Below are 17,575 nucleotides of genomic sequence, written 5' to 3'. Positions count from 1 at the left end.
TTCATTCCTGTAGCGAGTGATCTCTCCACCTGCAGGTGTCTAAAAGAACTTGCTTGTCTCCCGTGTGGATCTTGCAAAATAAGTTGGCGTGAGCAAATCTCTAACACCCACCTTTACTCTGTCTGTTATTTTGTATGAATTCATAGCCTTCCATCTCAAAGTGCATTCCCTTCTCGTAATCCAGGTCTCAGAAGTAGTTATTATATTAAATGGTTGTTTGAATGTGTTTAAGTAAGCCTGAATGCTACTAAAATTTTTATATAGACTCCGGCTATTGAAATGGATAATAGATAGCTTATCTTTTGTTAAGATGTCCATATTGTACTGATCATTGCTGTAATAATAACATGTGTTGTTTGTGGTGGAGAAGAAATTATTGTCTGGGTCGATGTCCTGATCTATGACCAGAGTGCTGCTTTCACTGTAATCAAACGTTAGTTGAAGTTGTTCATGTTCTTGTATCCACTGTGTTACATGTCCATTGTTGCTTGATGTAGGTTGAGTAGTGTCCCTGAGCATTATGTTTGTGTTTTGTGTTGTTACCTCCATTCAGTTCCAAGTCCACTCCAGTTGATTTTCTATTGAGGATACTTATTCGAGCTTTTCCAGTTCCTCAATACTCCTCACCATCAGTATCTTGGCCTCTTCTGGTGATCCATTAAGCTTGATGTATATCTTGCAATTTCTGGTCCATGTACTCTATTTTTTTCATTCTTCTCAAGTGACGTGCTTTCTTTGCAATTACCGCATTGGTCTTTGTCAAATGTTCATTGATGTAGATGTCTGTGCCTTTGAGCAACTTACCCTGCTTTAGAAGTGCAACTTTGTGCTTCCTGTTGACAAATTTCAGAATGATTGCTGGCTTGTCATTACTGTTTCTTCTGGGCAGTGGATGACATGCTTCAACCTGGTTGGAGTCCATAGTTATTCCTTTAGTTTGCAGAAACTCAGCTATCTGTTGCTCAGCTGAGCTTGCATGTTGCTCACAGCCATCGTTACCTGCCGTCACTGCCCTTGCATAAGATATAGGTTTAATTGCTATTCCCGTGATGACAATGTCATTTATTAGTGTATATTGCTCAATGTCCGCTACCCGACTTTCAAGGTAGGCAAGCCGCTTGTCCTTCTCAGCATTGAGCATACGGAGCATCTTTACCTCTTCCACCAGTGCCAAGATGTTTTTCTGCTGCATCCTTACAGCAGAAACTTCTTCCGAAAGGAAGTCAAGTGACCTTTTTATGTCCTCAACCTCCTCCGTGGACATGGTTAGGTTTTTTTTCGGCCCCATATTGCTCACGTTGGTCGCAGCTATCTCTTTGACAGCTCAATCAGCTGTTCCCTGGTAAATCAGCTGTTAGCAGTCCGCTAACAGACTCGCGGGTTCGCGATCTGCTTAGATCGGTTACGCTTACTTGTATTTCCTTTCACTAAACAGCACAGGGATGGTTCGTCTGTGGCAACAAATTAACAACAGAAACTGCAACAAAGTTATAAAATAAAAAGCAAAAAAACTGCACAGGAATGGATCGTCTGTGGCCAAAAAAGTGACAAAAGTGACACAAAAAAAGATCTTCTTGAACTCCTCTATGAATTGAGAAATGTAAAAACTGAGTGTTGCACATACTATGTGTACTGATCTCCCTGTGCGTTATGTATGTACTTCGTGTACGTTATCACACAGTTCATCAGCCAGCCAAACTCAGGATTCAGAGCGTCTTGCTCCCTTTATTTCCGCCCAGTGTAAAACACAAAGAGTAAAACTGCAAGTGAAACAACAAAAACACTTTGTTTCTTCTACGAGTATTCTTCTTATAAAGAATAATAAAGTGATCCAACAAAACAATGATAACTTAGAGCCATTGGTTCCGTGAGCATAAGGAGAGGAGAAAGATTCGTGTGCATGACGCGGGTAACACTAGCTCATCAGTTGTCAAGTCACTTCAACAGAAATATGCACAATTTTCAAAATAAAATTTCCAGTTTGCTTCCAAACGACAAATAACTGTGTATGCTTCCTTACATAAAAAACATTTCTTAGCATGAATTATAGATAAAATAAATCAGTTTTAAGTACACAAACAATTCTAACACCAGGAAAACAATTCTGAGGGCAGAACACTACGAGTTGCGAAATAAAACTGATCGAGTGAATATTTCGGGTACATAATTTAAGGTAAATGTAACTTATTTTATGTGAACTTTAAAAGTTTAAGAACATAAAAAAAATTGTATCACCTAATCTGGAAAAAAAAAAAAACAGTTCTGTGAAAGAGTTGTATTTTACACAGTGGAGAAAGTTTTCAGTGGTACAGCAAGCGCAGCACAAACATGTAAGTAGGGATTTGATTGTAACATAATGGTTACATGACATAGTTGTAATGTGTTTTAACAAATCACATTTTGATATGTACTGAAATGATGAAGCGGTTCAGGTGAGCCTTCACATTTCTGACCATGTTTAGCACTCCCTAGAGGCGTTACAAACAAAAACTATTGACTGCTGGTGTCAGGCAGGAAACAAGGCGGAGGACTCGGATGCAGAGTCGTTCTTTTCACGGATTTATTCCAACAAAAAGATGACCAAAAATACAACTCAAGGCGCCTCTTGCGAGGGAAACACTCGGCAAAAAGTCCAAACAAAAAGCGTCGCACTCGGGCGAGACAAAAAGGGCTATGGGGAACAAGGCACTAACAAAAGGTGTCGCTCTGTGGCGAGACAGAAAGAAGGAATCTTACTAGGATTTTGGACGTCAAGGAATTGCTGGTGGTCGGGACGAGGCAAGACACACTGGCACAAGACAAGGGGAAGACACGGACTAAATACACACAAAAGGGCTGGGACGCAGGTGCTGACAATTAGCGTCAACCACACAGGTGCACACAATCGGAATCAGGGAATACAAGACAACAGAAACAGAGGAAGGAACCGCGAACTGAAACGGAAGGGATGACAAAATAAAACAGGAAGTGAAGTTACGACACAGACAAGACAGAAATCCGGAAAATAAACGTGACCGCATGACATAACCCCCCCCCAGGGCCGGATCCCAGACGGCCCAGGAGCCTCAGGGTGAGCTGCATAAAAGTCCTCAAATAGCCCCGGGTCCAAAATAAAACTAGGCGGCACCCATTGCCGCTCCTCAGGCCCATAACCCTCCCAGTCCACCAGGTGCCCCGGCCCCTTCTGCGCACGTCCAACAGTTCCTTCACTGTGTAGGCAGCCCCACCTCCTACCGTCCGCGGAGGCGTGGGCGGCGCAGGATCTGGCACCAACGGACTGTCCACAACCGGCTTGACCTTCCCGACGTGAAAGGTGGGGTGGACTGCAAGGGACCTGGGCAAGCGGAGACGCACCGCGGCCGGGTGCACGACCTTGGCGATGGGGAATGGACCCACAAAGCGAGGTGCCAGCTTCCTGGAGTCCCCCCGGTTGGGAAGATCCTTGGCGGACAGCCAAACACGTTGACCCCGCCGGTACACGGTCGCCGGACGTCAAGTCAAGTCAAGTCAAGTTTATTTGTATAGCCCTAAATCACAAACAGTCTCAAAGGGCTTCACATAGCCAAAATTGACAATTATTCTCAAAGCATCCCCTGATCATAAGCTCCCAAAAGGGCAAGGAAAAACTCAAAAAAACCCTACCAGGGGAAAATGAGAAACCTTGAGAAGGGACCACAGATGGAAGGATCCCCCTTTCAGGATCACCAGGTTATAATGGATGCAGAGAGTACACAAGTAATACGTAATATGAAAATCAATGAAAAAAAATGGATGTCGGTGGTGTCCTCGATTGTCCTGGCAGTGTCCTCAAGGGGGCCGAGCCGCAGCTCCCCCATCCCGAACTGGTCCCCGAGAATCCAGCCAGCCGCTATCCGCTTTTGAGCCACCTAACCCCCTCCCCAGCCGGGGAGGAGGTGGGCAGAGAGAACAGAACAAACTCCGGCCAAATCGGCCATCACAAGTTAGTTAAAGGCCATCTCATAGAAATGTGTCTTTAAACGTGTCTTAAATGTTTCTACTGAGGTAGTAGTTCTAATATCCATTGGTAGGGCATTCCAAAGCTCTGGAGCCCGAATAGAGAATGCTCTAGACCCTGCAGACATTTTCTTGGCCCTCGGTATAACTAAAAGACTAGCGTTTTGCGAACGAAGGTTACGAGACGGAACATAAGGAACGACTAGGTCGATGAGATATGAAGGCGCTAAGCCATGCAGTGCTTTATAGGTTAGTAGAAGAACCTTGAAGTCACATCTTAAATGGACCGGGAGCCAATGTAATTCGGCTAATATTGGGGTAATGTGATCAAATTTTCTTGACCGTGAGAGCAGCCTCGCAGCGGCATTTTGCACTAACTGTAGACTTTTAATACTGGATTTAGGAAGACCAGAGAATAATACATTACAGTAGTCCAGGCGCGACGTGACGAACGCATGTATAATAGTTTCCGCATCCCCAGTCGAGAGGATAGGACGAATCTTAGCAATATTATGAAGGTGAAAAAACGCAATCCTCGTTATATTCTTAATGTGTTTTTGAAAGGAGAGCGTTTGGTCAAATATTACCCCGAGATTAGTTACCGTATCACTCTGAGTGATAGTACGGTTATCTATAGTTATAGTGGTTTCCTTAAATAAATGTTGATAACGAGTAGGACCAATTATCAACATCTCAGTTTTATCTGGGTTAAGACGAAGGAAGTTGAGAGACATCCATTGTTTAATCTCCGCAATGCACGCCTCGAGATTACAGCAGTCCTGTGGATCTGTCATCGATAACGGCATATATAATTGGGTGTCATCCACGTAGCATTGAAAACTAATATTATATTTACGTATTATGCCCCCAAGCGGAATCATATAAATATGATATGAGATACCAACACAACTTTTAAGACGCCCTAATAAAATATCGAAGTCTACAGTGTCAAAGGCCGCACTAAGATCAAGTAGTAACAATACAGACGACGTATTTGAATCCATAGCTATGAGGAGATCATTAGTCACTTTAGCAAGTGCTGTCTCTGTAGAATGATTGGCTCTAAAACCAGACTGAAAAGAGTCATATCGATTATTATCGACCATGTAATCAATAAGCTGCTGTGCTACTACTTTTTCGAGAAGTTTTGCTATGAATGGGAGGTTTGAAACTGGCCTATAATTACTGAGACAGTCCGGGTCAAGATTTGCTCGCTTAAGTAGTGGTTTAATAATAGCGGTTTTAAAGGCCATTGGCACTATCCCAGAGGAAACAGACAGATTGATTATATTTAAGATGGACGGTCCTAAAATTGGAAATAATTCTTTAAGTAGTTTGGCTGGAAGCGGGTCGAGTAAACATGTTGTTTGTTTAGCCGTACTAACCAATTTTGTAAGCATTTGAAGGGACACGCTTTTAAAATTTGAGAGGGTTATTGCATGATCCCCAGCGCTAGTAACCGGCGGAGCGATTGGCATGGTATTCTTGATCTCGTCCCTAATGGACTCAATCTTTTGAGCAAAAAATTTCATAAACTCGTCAGCTGAGTGGAAGGAGCTATCGGGGGTCGGCTGGCGCAGAGTTAGCTTTGCCACTGTATCAAATAAGTATTTAGGATTATTTTTATTAAGATTAATGACTTGCGAAAAATAACGAGTTTTTGCTAAAATAAGCGCATCTTTATATTTCAGGAGGCTGTCCTTCCATGCCTGATGGAAAACCTCAACTTTGGTTAAACGCCATCTGCGCTCATGCTTTCTACATAATTGTTTAAACGTACGTGTTTCATCTGTGAACCACGGAGTTGGCCATCTACGGCGAGTTTTCAGACGTAGCGGTGCCACAGAGTCGATGGCTTTTAATAATGTCGCATTGAATTCATTTGTAAGATTATCGATAGAGCCACTGTACGCGGGAAACATGGCGGTTGCCGGCGACAGTAACTCAGATAGCGCAGTTGCAGTCATGGAGTTAAAATTACGGCTGCTATAATTCTGATTGCTCTCTTGTCTTTGACAAGGAACTAAAATTTCAAATTTTATTAAAAAATGATCAGACGGTGAATTCATGTGGATGTTGAAATCACCCATGATAACTATATTATCTGCATTTGTCACTAGATCAGCCACAACTTCTGAAAATTCATCCAGGAAGCCAGAGTAAGCCCCGGGTGGGCGGTAAATAACAACAAGATAGAATGACGGTAACGCAGTGGATCGCACAATGAGAGCTTCAAATGTTTTAAATACGTGAATTGAGCGAGGCCTAACTCTAAGCTCAGAATTTGAGATGAGGGCGACACGCCCACCCTTTTTTCGAGGACGAGCCACATGCGAGCTCACAAAATTTGGAGGTGAGGCCTCGTTAAGTGGCAGCAGTTCATTAGGTTTTAACCAGGTCTCGCAAAGACCAAAAACATTTAGATTATGTTCCGTGATAAGGTCATTAACGAGAACTGCTTTCGTATGAAGTGATCTAATATTCATAAAACCGAATTTAAGTGTAATTGGTTGATCAGGGTGCGTATCTATCGAAGGATTTTTAAACGGGATGCGCGTAAAATTGTGTTCTCTAGGCCTAATATCACCTCTCAAAAGTTTATTAGGGCGGTGGGATGAAACGACCGTGGGAATTTGATGATGAGTATTTGTTACACATGTGAAGTTATCTAAAACAGGCACCGTTTCATCAGCAAGACCGGTCGGGACGGAGTGATTGGATTTGTCTACTACCCCAGTAGAAAGTGAGTTTATGTGTACTGCAGCACTATTTAAACTGTCGCGCTCTAGTCTACACGAGGAGCTATGTGTATGCTGAAAGTCTAGCCTAGCGCTAGTTAACTTTAATTTAACAGACTCCAAACCCATCCTCACAGGTGGTCTAATCACCTGTGCCCTGGCCTGCTCTAAAGTGACCTGTCATGAGTTGCTCAAACAGTAATCTATATTCCTAGAAAGAGTGAAGGCGCCTTCACGGTTAGGGTGAAGGCCGTCCTTCCTCAGCAGGTCGGGGCGGCCCCAGAAGGAGGACCAGTTATCTATAAAATACAGTCCCTGCTTTTTACAGAACCCAGCCATCCATCAATTAAGGGAGACTAATCTACTAAACCTCTCATCAGTGCATCTCCCAGGCAGGTGGCCAGAGACAAATACTCGATGCCGACTCATCTTTCTGGCAAGATCACAAGTCCTCGCTATGTTTTTCTTTGTGATCTCTGACTGTCTCATCCTAACATCATTGGAGCCGACGTGTATCACTATGTCCGAGTAGCTAGTGTTGTTGGAACTACGCTGTTGACTAGGCCTATTGCGAGTCAGCTCCCTAAGATAAGCTTCTATGTCGGGTGCTCTGCCCCCAGGAATACACATTACCGTGGCTGGATTTTTAAGCGTAATGTTGCGGGGAATTATGGGCGTACTCCACCCAGGTGAGGTTCTTGCTCCACGAGGAGGGGTTTTGGGAAACAAGGCAGCGGAGACCCGTCTCCAACTGTTGGTTGATGCGTTCCGTTTGCCCGTTCGCCTCTGGATGGTAGCCCGATGTGAGACTCACAGTTGCCCCTATGAGCCTGCAAAATTCTTTCCAAAACCTGGATATGAATTGGGGACCCCTATCTGAAACAATGTCCTTAGGGAAACCATGAATCCTGAATATGTGGTCCATCATTACTGTTGCCGTTCGTTTAGCGGACGGCAACTTGGGCAGAGCGATAAAATGACCCATCTTCGAGAACCTGTCTACAACAGTGAGTATGGTTGTTCGCCCATTTGAGGCTGGTAGCCCCGTGACGAAGTCCATGGAGATTTCGGCCCACGGACGCGATGGAATGGGGAGGGGATGCAGCAAACCCATACGGGCGCCGTGGGAGTTCTTATTCCGGGCGCAGACGGGACAGGCTGAGACATATTCCCTGACGTCTGCCCCCATGGAGTGCCACCAGAATCGCTGCTGGACGACAAACAGGGTTCTGCGCAAGCCCGGATGACAGGAGAGTCTGGAGGTGTGAGCCCAATGGACAACTTGGGATCGTTCTCAGGGCATCCACTAGGGGGTGGTTCATTGCCATTGGCCTGCCGCACCAGGTCTTCGATAGGCCAGGTCACTGCTCTTACCACGCAACGAGGAGGCAGAATGGGTTCGGGCTTCTTGACTTCCGGACCTGGGCTGTAGACACGGGAGAGCGCGTCAGGCTTGGTGTTTTTGGATCCCGGTCTGTAAGACAGAGTAAAGTTAAATCGGTTGAAAAAGAGCGACCAGCGGGCTTGGCGAGAATTCAATCTCTTGGCTGTCTTAATGTATTCCAAGTTTTTATGGTCTGTCCAGACCAGAAAAGGCTGCTGTGCTCCCTCCAACCAATGTCTCCATTCTTCTAAAGCCAGTTTTACCGCCAACAGTTCGCGATCTCCCACGTCGTAGTTCTGTTCGGCTGGCGTCAGCCGTCTGGACAGGAACGCGCACGGATGGAGCTTGTTGTCACTCTTGGCTCTCTGGGATAGAATGGCCCCTATCCCTTGATTGGAGGCGTCAACCTCCACCACAAACTGTCGTGACGGGTCGGGAAGCGTGAGGATAGGAGCGGAGCTGAAGCGGTTCTTCAGCTCCTGGAAGGCCGCCTTCGCTTCCGCCGACCAGCAGAATGGAACCTTAGGGGACGTTAGAGCATGCAAGGGAGCCGCGGTAGCACTGAAGCCTCTGATGAACCGCCTATAAAAATTGGCAAAGCCCAGGAATTGCTGCACTTTTTTGCGGGAGTCAGGGGTAGGCCATTCAGTTACCGCGCTCACTTTTGCCAGGTCCATCTTTACTTTGCCCGGGGCTATGATGAAACCGAGAAAAGATACGGCGTTTGTGTGGAATTCGCTTTTCTCGGCCTTAACGTACAGTTGGTGGTCAAGGAGGCGTCGCAGAACTGTCTCGACGTGAGACCTATGGGTCTACAAATCCGGGGAATAAATCAGAATATCATCTAAATATACGTACACAAATTGATCCAAACAGTCCCTCAGTACATCATTTATCATGGCCTGAAACACCGCAGGGGCATTGGTGAGACCAAATGGCATTACTAAGTATTCAAAGTGTCCTCGATGTGTGTTAAAACCCGTCTTCCATTCGTCCCCCTCGCGGATGCGCACTAGGTGGTATGCGTTGCGCAGGTCTAACTTTGTGAACACCCGGGCTTGCTGTAATTGGTCGAACACGGTCGACATCAGGGGAAGAGGATACCGGTTTTTTATTGTGATCTGATTGAGGGGGCTGTAGTCAATACAGGGACGTAGGGTGCCGTCTTTTTTGCCCACAAAAAAAAAACCCCGCACCCGCAGGCGACGATGACGGTCGAATCAACCCTGCTTGAAGAGAGGTGTCTATATAATCGTTCAGGGCCTGCTTTTCGGGGCCCGAAAGGGAATAAAGCCTCCCCTTGGGTATGGTTGAGCCCGGCAGGAGTTCAATGGCGCAATCATACGGACGGTGGGGAGGTAGCGAGGTAGCCTTGGCCTTGCTGAATACATCGGCCCATTGGTGGTAACACGCGGGAACCCCGGTCAAGTCTGGAGTTTCCGAGTCTGGCGCAGAAGGCACAGAGCGCGGGTTAGATTTGATACATGAATCTTGACAGTAGGAGCCCCATCCCGTTATTTCCCCTGATCCCCAGTCTATAGCAGGGTTGTGGGGTTGAAGCCATGGATACCCGAGAATGAGGGGGTTCATTGGGGAGGTCACGACATGTAGTCGTATTTTCTCATGGTGGGGCCCAAAAGACAGCGAGACAGGTTCTGTTATGTGTGTTATCTCGAAAAGTGCCTGTCCATTGAGTGCCTTGGCGTTCACGGGAGTGTTCAGCAGTTCAGTTTTTATTCCCCAACGTCGAGCAAATGCCCAGTCTATCAAACTTTCATCCGCTCCTGAGTCTATTAGCACGTCAAGTTCTATATTTTTTCCCAGCTGTGTAACCATGCCCTTGGGGAGAACTCGCCCCGGGGACAGAGCAGCAGAGAAGACGCTTACCTTCAGGGTCCTCCTCACCGGGCAGGAGAGGAGGAGGTGTCCGTGCTCACCGCAATAGTAGCATCTACCTTCCTGGCGTCGTATCTTCTCCTCCTCTGTCAGCTTTGCTCTGCCCAACTGCATCGTTCCCGACTCCTGGTGCTGCCGATCCCCGTCCGGCCTGGGGCGGGTTGCCTCCAGGGCGGAAGAAACAGCTACTGGCATGACGGCGGCGGCGTTCCTGCTTCCGCGGTGCTTCCTCCACTCTTGCAGCCGGTTGCCGGTGCGGATAGCCAGCGCGATGAGGGCGTCGAGATCGGTGGGAAGATCCAGGGGAATTAGCTGATCCTGTATGGATCCGGAAAGGCCTCGGAGGAAGATGTCATACAGCGCCGTCGCATTCCAACCGCATTCCGCGGCCAGCGTGCGGAAACGGATGGCGTAATCCCCGACGGTCTCTTGTCCCTGGGATATCTGACAGAGTTGCCGAGCCTTCTCTCGGTCAGCGGAGATTGGGTCGAACACCGTACGCAGCGCCCCGACAAAAGCGGGGAGAGAGCGACAGGAGATGGAATCCCTGGCCCATTCTGCTGTGGCCCACGTGCGGGCCTTTCCCGTCAGGTATGATACCATATAGGCCACCTTGGAATGTTCGGTGGAGAAATCCGCCGGGGACCTCTCAAAATGTGTCTCCCACTCAGTAATAAAGGCCCGGCTAAGACCGGGTTCGCCGGAGTAGCGTTCTGGAGGAGCCAGTCTGGCACCGCAGGACATGGGAGCTACGGCAAGGGGAGTCACGGGAGAAGCAGCGGATGGGCTGGAGGTCGCTGCTGGTCCCGCGTTTAAAAGCGAGAGCACGTCCTGCATTTGCTGACTCAGCTTTCCTACCTGGGCGGCGACCACCCCTCTGAAATCTTCTTGGCTCTTTGCGAGCCCTCGGATCTCCTCGCCCAAATTGCCCACTTCTTTTTGGTGCTGGGCGAGCTGTAAGGCGTGGGAGCGCACTGCGGCGCATAGGTGCTCCGACTCTGCCGAGTCCATGTCTGGCCAGTGTGTACTGTCAGGCAGGGAACAAGGCGGAGGACTCGGATGCAGAGTCTTTCTTTTCACGGATTTATTCCAACAAAAAGATGACCAAAAATACAACTCAAGGTGCCTCTTGCGAGGGAAACACTCGGCAAAAAGTCCAAACAAAAAGCGTCGCACTCGGGCGAGACAAAAAGGGCTATGGGGCACAAGGCACTAACAAAAGGCGTCGCTCTGTGGCGAGACAGAAAGGAGGAATCTTACTAGGATTTCGGACGTCAAGGAATCGCTGGTGGTCGGGACGAGGCAAGACACACTGGCACAAGACAAGGGGAAGACACGGACTAAATACACACAAAAGGGCTGGGACGCAGGTGCTGACAATTAGCGTCAACCACACAGGTGCCCACAATCGGGATCAGGGAATACAAGACAACAGAAACAGAGGAAGGAACCACGAACTGAAACGGAAGAGATGACAAAATAAAACAGGAAGTGAAGGTACGACACAGACAAGACAGAAATCCGGAAAATAAACGTGACCGCATGACAGCTGGAAATCCAAGATTATCTATTTGTGCACATTAGGAATCTACAGTGATTTGATAAAAGGGTGGAAAGGTAATTTAAGCTTGCATTTTTATTTACAAATATCTGCTATAATTTAGTTCCAAGTTTGGCTGTAGTGGCAACATCGTAAGAACGACGGTCTGCCTGAAACTGAAGTTGTTTTCGAATATCTCTCGAGCCTTCCTGCGTGGAGTTTGACTTGTCTCCCTGTCCAGGTGGTGGGTGTGAGAAATAGGGAAAGCGTAGGCGTGTGCCTGTACATGTGTGGTGCGTGTGTGTTACGTGTCTCAGGTGGCGCTTAGGGAAAAGCTTTGGTTGCGGTGCACATTTTGTCCCAGCAGGAGCAGTTGAATGTCGCGTGCAGCTACATCGCCTGCCTACTTCAAGTAAATCCTTCTTAGATCTGCTCAAGACGGTGAGTTAACCTCTCTTGTTTCTTGGTACTCTAGCGACTGTTGTCTTCTTGAGCACCAATAACTTAACGTCGATTCAAAACTTAACCTGGGTATTATGATGTAATTGAAATCTAACAACAACAAACCTCCTTTGAACTGAATAAACGTTGGCGAAACATTTGACGCGAAAGGGTGCAACTCTTTAAGATGATGGGAAGTCAAAGAAAACTAAACCTACAATTCTTGGGTGGAAAATATGACGATGAAAATACTGTGCTTTTTGCAGGGTTCACCGTAAAGGTAGGGGCTATATCAACAAGACTTACTAAACTCTAACGTATTTTTTTAAGTTAATGTCTTTAAATTAATAATTTACTTGTAAGATGTGGAATACATTGGAACCCCGTCGTTCCTCGAAATGTGTTGGTTGGACTGCATTTTCAATGACGTCATCATGAAGCATGTTTAGGGATCGCTATGGTCTCTGTAATACCAAATAAGACATGTAGGCTACAGATGTGTTACGTTTTTAAGGTTTTGAAAATTTCAGTATTTCAGTATTCCCTGAAGTTCCCCAATTTGTCAGAAATTCAACAAAGCCCTTTCTGACTGTTGACAATTGAGACAGGATCATCATCAGTATTTGTATTTGTGTGATATCTTTGTTTGGGTGGTGTGCTGTGAGATATATAAAATGGACAGTTTTGCTCAGTAAAGGTTGGGAAACATTGGTGTAAGCCAGGGGTGGGCAAACCTTTTGACTTGCAGGCCGAATTGGGTTCTAAATTCTGACCGGTGGGCCGAACCAGGAGCAGATGGATGTAGTGTTTGTGTCAAGTAATATAAATGACATGTAAAGGTCATTGCATAAAAGGTTTAAGCCTTTAGTAAGTAGTAAAGCATGGATTAAAAAAAAGGCTTTTGAAAACAAATGCATTTATTAACAATATATAAAAAAAAAAAAAGTATTTCACCCAAAAACTACCATCAGTGATTCTCATTAAATACGACACTGTTATTATAAATAACAGTTTCCATCACTTCAGCGCCTGCAGGTCAGATTTATGAAAGATGTTTATCTTATGAGGTGAAATCACATCAAACAGCAAACATTCTGACCAAATACATCATCTTGAAGAATCTGTGAAAGAATACATCTAAATAAAGTAATAAAGAAATCAAAACGGCAACATGGAGACGTATATCTGAAAATCAGAGCAGAGCTTTAACTCACAAACACCTGGCGAGGAAACGGGAAACACTTCCTTAAAGTCGGCCTTTAGAACTTTAAAAGTTAAGATTAGTCTCAAACAGGTGGTGCATCAATGTCCTTGAGCATCCTGCATTGTTTGAAAATGAGAATGGTCGCTAGTTTCAATCCCTGCTATTTGTACAAATTATTTTCAAAATGCATTTTTTTCTATAACAAACTAGAGAAACTCCCCTTCATTTTCAGTGGAAACTGTTGTTGGTCTCCCCTTTTTTTTGCTAGTGCATCATAGTCTAGAGTAACATTTGTTGCAGCACTTTTTAGGATAGATCCGAGGTGTTGGTCCGTTAACCTAGATCTGTGTTCATGTGGCTGAACATCTGCTCACACATGTAGTCGAGCGAAATTGTCCACTCTTCTTTAAACACTGCACTCAGTGTCGACCTTTCTTTTCCTTGGGCCACTCGTTTTAATGGAAGGATTCGAGGGGAACGTTTGTGGGTAGCTTTAGCGTAAAACTGTATCTGAAAGCTCAGCGCGCGAATTACGATAATGCTGACGTCACAGCCCACATTCGAAATTCGCTGTTGATAGAAAAGGAGTGCGGTTTCGGCCGGATCCGTATTACTGAGTACGTACACGCACTTGTGAGTGTGCACTGAGCTTTATCACACAGCTTCCAGGAGTAAATGCGCGGGGTTTCCCCATCTACTGGGGAAAAGTCAAAGTCAAAGTCGTTCCCCCCTATCCCACGGTGACAAGACATGGCTCACAACAGACAAACAAGACAGCGCGCTGAATAAATAAATAATGAATAAATAACACAATAAATAAATAAATAAATAAATAAATAAATAATGAATAAATAACACAATAAATAAATAAATAAATAAATAAATAAATAAGAGGAGCAAAAAAGGAGCAAGTGCCGCACGCTATGCAGAATAATACATAATAAATGCCCGTGGGCCGGATGTGGCTGTAGCTTGCATAAAATGGGACCCATTGCCTCCCTGCTTGGCACTCAGCATTAAGGGTTGGAATTGGGGTGTTAGATCACCAAATGATTCCCAGCTGCGGCTCTGCTGCTGCTCACTGCTCCCTTCGGGGATGGGTTAAATGCAGAGACAAATTTCACCACACCCAGATGTGTGTGTGACAATCATTGGGTCTTTACCTTTACCTTTTTACCAATCGCAGGGCACACAGAGACGAACAACCATCCGTGCTCGCACTCACACCTACGGGCAATTTGGAGTGCTCAATCATCCTCCCATGCATGTTTTTAGGATGTGGGAGGAAACTGGAGTGCCCCAAGAAAACCCACGCAGGCACGGGGAGAACATGCAAATTCCACTCATGGAGGGCCGGAGGTGCAATCAAACCGGCACCCTCCGAACTGCGAGGCGGACGTGCTAACTATATTTAGAATTTAATGTAATTAATTTATTTCAGAAAAAACGTGCTGTGTGTTATGTTATGCATTGTTATAAATTAGGAAATGCACATTTCAAACAAAAATATTACATTAACTAGCAACTCATACTATCTGGATATAATCGAGACTCATTTTTATACAAGTGCAAGCAGACTTGAATGAAGCAAGGGTCAAGGCAAACGTGAAAGATGTACCAGCAATCGGGCCCGTTTGCTGCCAAAGCCACGAAGAATACGACACAGCAAATACTGAACAAATTTGATTGCACGGCTGCGCATACTCTTCTCGAGTCGAGTCGTGTGGCTACCTCGGCGTTTACAGGGACCTCGAAGTGTTTATCGAGCGAGGGAAGGGTTGTCTTTAATGCAGAAAGACTTGCCAGACTAAGAGACCCCTTGAGAGTTAGGAAACAATATGGCGTCATTTTGGGGGGGGTGGGATTGCTGGAGGTAAAAAGATCTAGTGCGCTCGCTTGAAAATCTACATAAGCATATTTCAACCGTGTTTAGATAGGAATGCAAAAAACTGTGAATATCTGAGTACGACTTTTGTGTCATGCCAAGTCAACGACAGGGACAGTAGAGGAGGATGTACCAGGCACCTCACAAAATCAGAAATATTGTGCTGACTATTTTTAAAATTATTTTACAAGTTGAAGTGGAAAATAGGAGGAATGTGCATATTAATTTTGATGACGATTGGTTATACTTTTCAGAGGTTTAGCAATGCTAAATTTACAGCTCAGAGTCAGACAGCCAAACAGACATTGTAGTTAGCTCCCGCTAGCTCATACGGCTTGTCGAGGCTAAATTAGCTTCTTACGGCTAAACGGACAAGAATAGCAGCACGATTACAGCTCCTTATCAGCCCAACGTGGGCCTGTGTGTCATAGCCAAAAAGTTCAGAGTCCGCCACTGACTGTGTTAGCCAACCATCGCCGGTGAGACTGCCAGGTAGACAACCCGGCCACGGCTATTACGGTTTTGGCAACCAAAACCACAACAAGAGGACATTTTTTTTACATAAGTGGCACTGTTGAGTACTGGCTTCCTTTCTTTTCCCTCCAGCTAACACCGTGTCACCATTGTGACATAGGCCCGAAAGGCTTTTTATGCTGCCCTCCCACAAAGGTTCACCAATTGTCAGTGCGCTAAAGGGGAAACGTGAGCATTATATATATGCACCCTGCCATTGCTTGACAACTGGTTCAGGGTGTGTCCCTTGCCGATGCCCGATGACTGCTGGGATAGGCTCCAGCACGCCCGCGACCCCCGTGGGGACAAGAGGTACAGAAAATGGATGGATGGATGGATGGATGGATGGATGGATGGATGGATGGATGGATGGATGGATGGATGGATGGATGGATGGATGGATGGATGGATGGATGGATCAGAATCAGAATCAGAATCAGCTTTATTGACCAAGTTTGTGCATGCCAAACAGGGAATTTGACTCCAGTTGATCTCAAGCTCTATACAACAGTTAAGTGACTGACAACATTCAGGTAACTAACAAATGGATGAATGGATAGATATTGTTTTCGAAATATAATTTAGTATAGCCAGGCAGCAAGCCTCGCTGTAAACTACTGTAGGTATTACTTCTGCTGCGGAGCCTCATTAAACACCAAATAGCGAAAGATACTGCTAGTATATACCGTAATTTTCGGACTAAAAGTCGCTCCGGAATATAGGTCGCATTAGCCATAAAATGCACAATAACGTGAAAAAAAACATATATAAGTCGCTCCGGAGTACAAGTCGCATTTTGGGGGAAATTTATTCGACAAAATCCAACACTAAGAACAGACATGAACGAGCGACAACAGGCTAAACCAGACCCGGGCAAAATACGGCCCGCGGGCCATATCCGGCCCTTTGTGCGTCTCTGACCAGCCCGCAATCATAAATTACATTTGATTACAACTTAATAAATAAATTTTAAAAATCAGTGTCGTACATGCAATACAGCTGTTCTGCTTTTATTTTGAAAGGCGGCGGACTTCCGTGTAGCGTGCGTGCATGTGAGCTGTGCGTGTAGGTGAACAGCGCGAAGTAATGCTGCCCTCAAAATGTGTACTGACGCGAAGAAAAGAAAAGTTGACGAGTGCCGTGTTTTGAACAAGACATGGACTGCCAAGTATTTCTTTACAGAACTGAAAGGTAAAGCCGTGTGCCTGGTTTGTGGTACACAGGTCGCTGTGTTTAAAGAATATAATTTGAGTCGCCACTACACGACCAAGCATGAGAAAAAATAAATCTGTTTGATAAGAGGCTGATGCATTGCTAGCAAAACTGCAAGCCCAACAAGGACTTTTTATCAAACTTCACACCCACAGAGATGCAGCGGTCAGGACAAGTTTTGTCATTTCCCGCGAAATTGCCAGAAGAAGTAAGCCGTTTACTGACAGAGAGTCTATTAAGGAGTGCTTATTGGACTCTGTTGCACTGATATGCCCGGAGAAAAAGAGCGCATTTGAGAATGTGTCACTCTCCCGACGTACCGTAACAAGACGGGTTGAGGACACATTGCTATGTTTCTATAAATGTGTTGTAATTCACAGTTTGAAGAAAAGTTAAAGAAGTTAAGAATAAATTGTACAGATTAATGATTTTTTTATTTGACCTATACACCACAATTTCACATAGCCTAATATAAATATAAACAGAATAATTGTAGTCTTCTAATTACCAGTACCAGCTATTTAAAATAAATAATTTAGTGCATATTACAATGGAATAAAGTTGAGCAGGTTTAAATTATCGTTGGTGTGGCCCTCTGACATGACTCAGGTTTTTTATGTGGCCCCTTGTAAAAATTAATTGCCCACCCCTGGGCTAAACGATAGGTATGCTAACGTGACATAAACACAAACGAAGAGCTAAGAACGGGCCTGACGTAACATTATTTTAGTTATTCAAATAACTATTACATAAATAACACGTTTATAAAACCATCGATCGTCCTTTA

Source organism: Syngnathus scovelli, chromosome 5 (assembly GCF_024217435.2).
Source record: "Syngnathus scovelli strain Florida chromosome 5, RoL_Ssco_1.2, whole genome shotgun sequence".
In the NCBI taxonomy this organism is placed as follows: domain Eukaryota; kingdom Metazoa; phylum Chordata; class Actinopteri; order Syngnathiformes; family Syngnathidae; genus Syngnathus; species Syngnathus scovelli.
The sequence above is the reverse complement of the archived record's forward strand: the minus strand, read 5'-3'. Positions refer to the sequence as shown.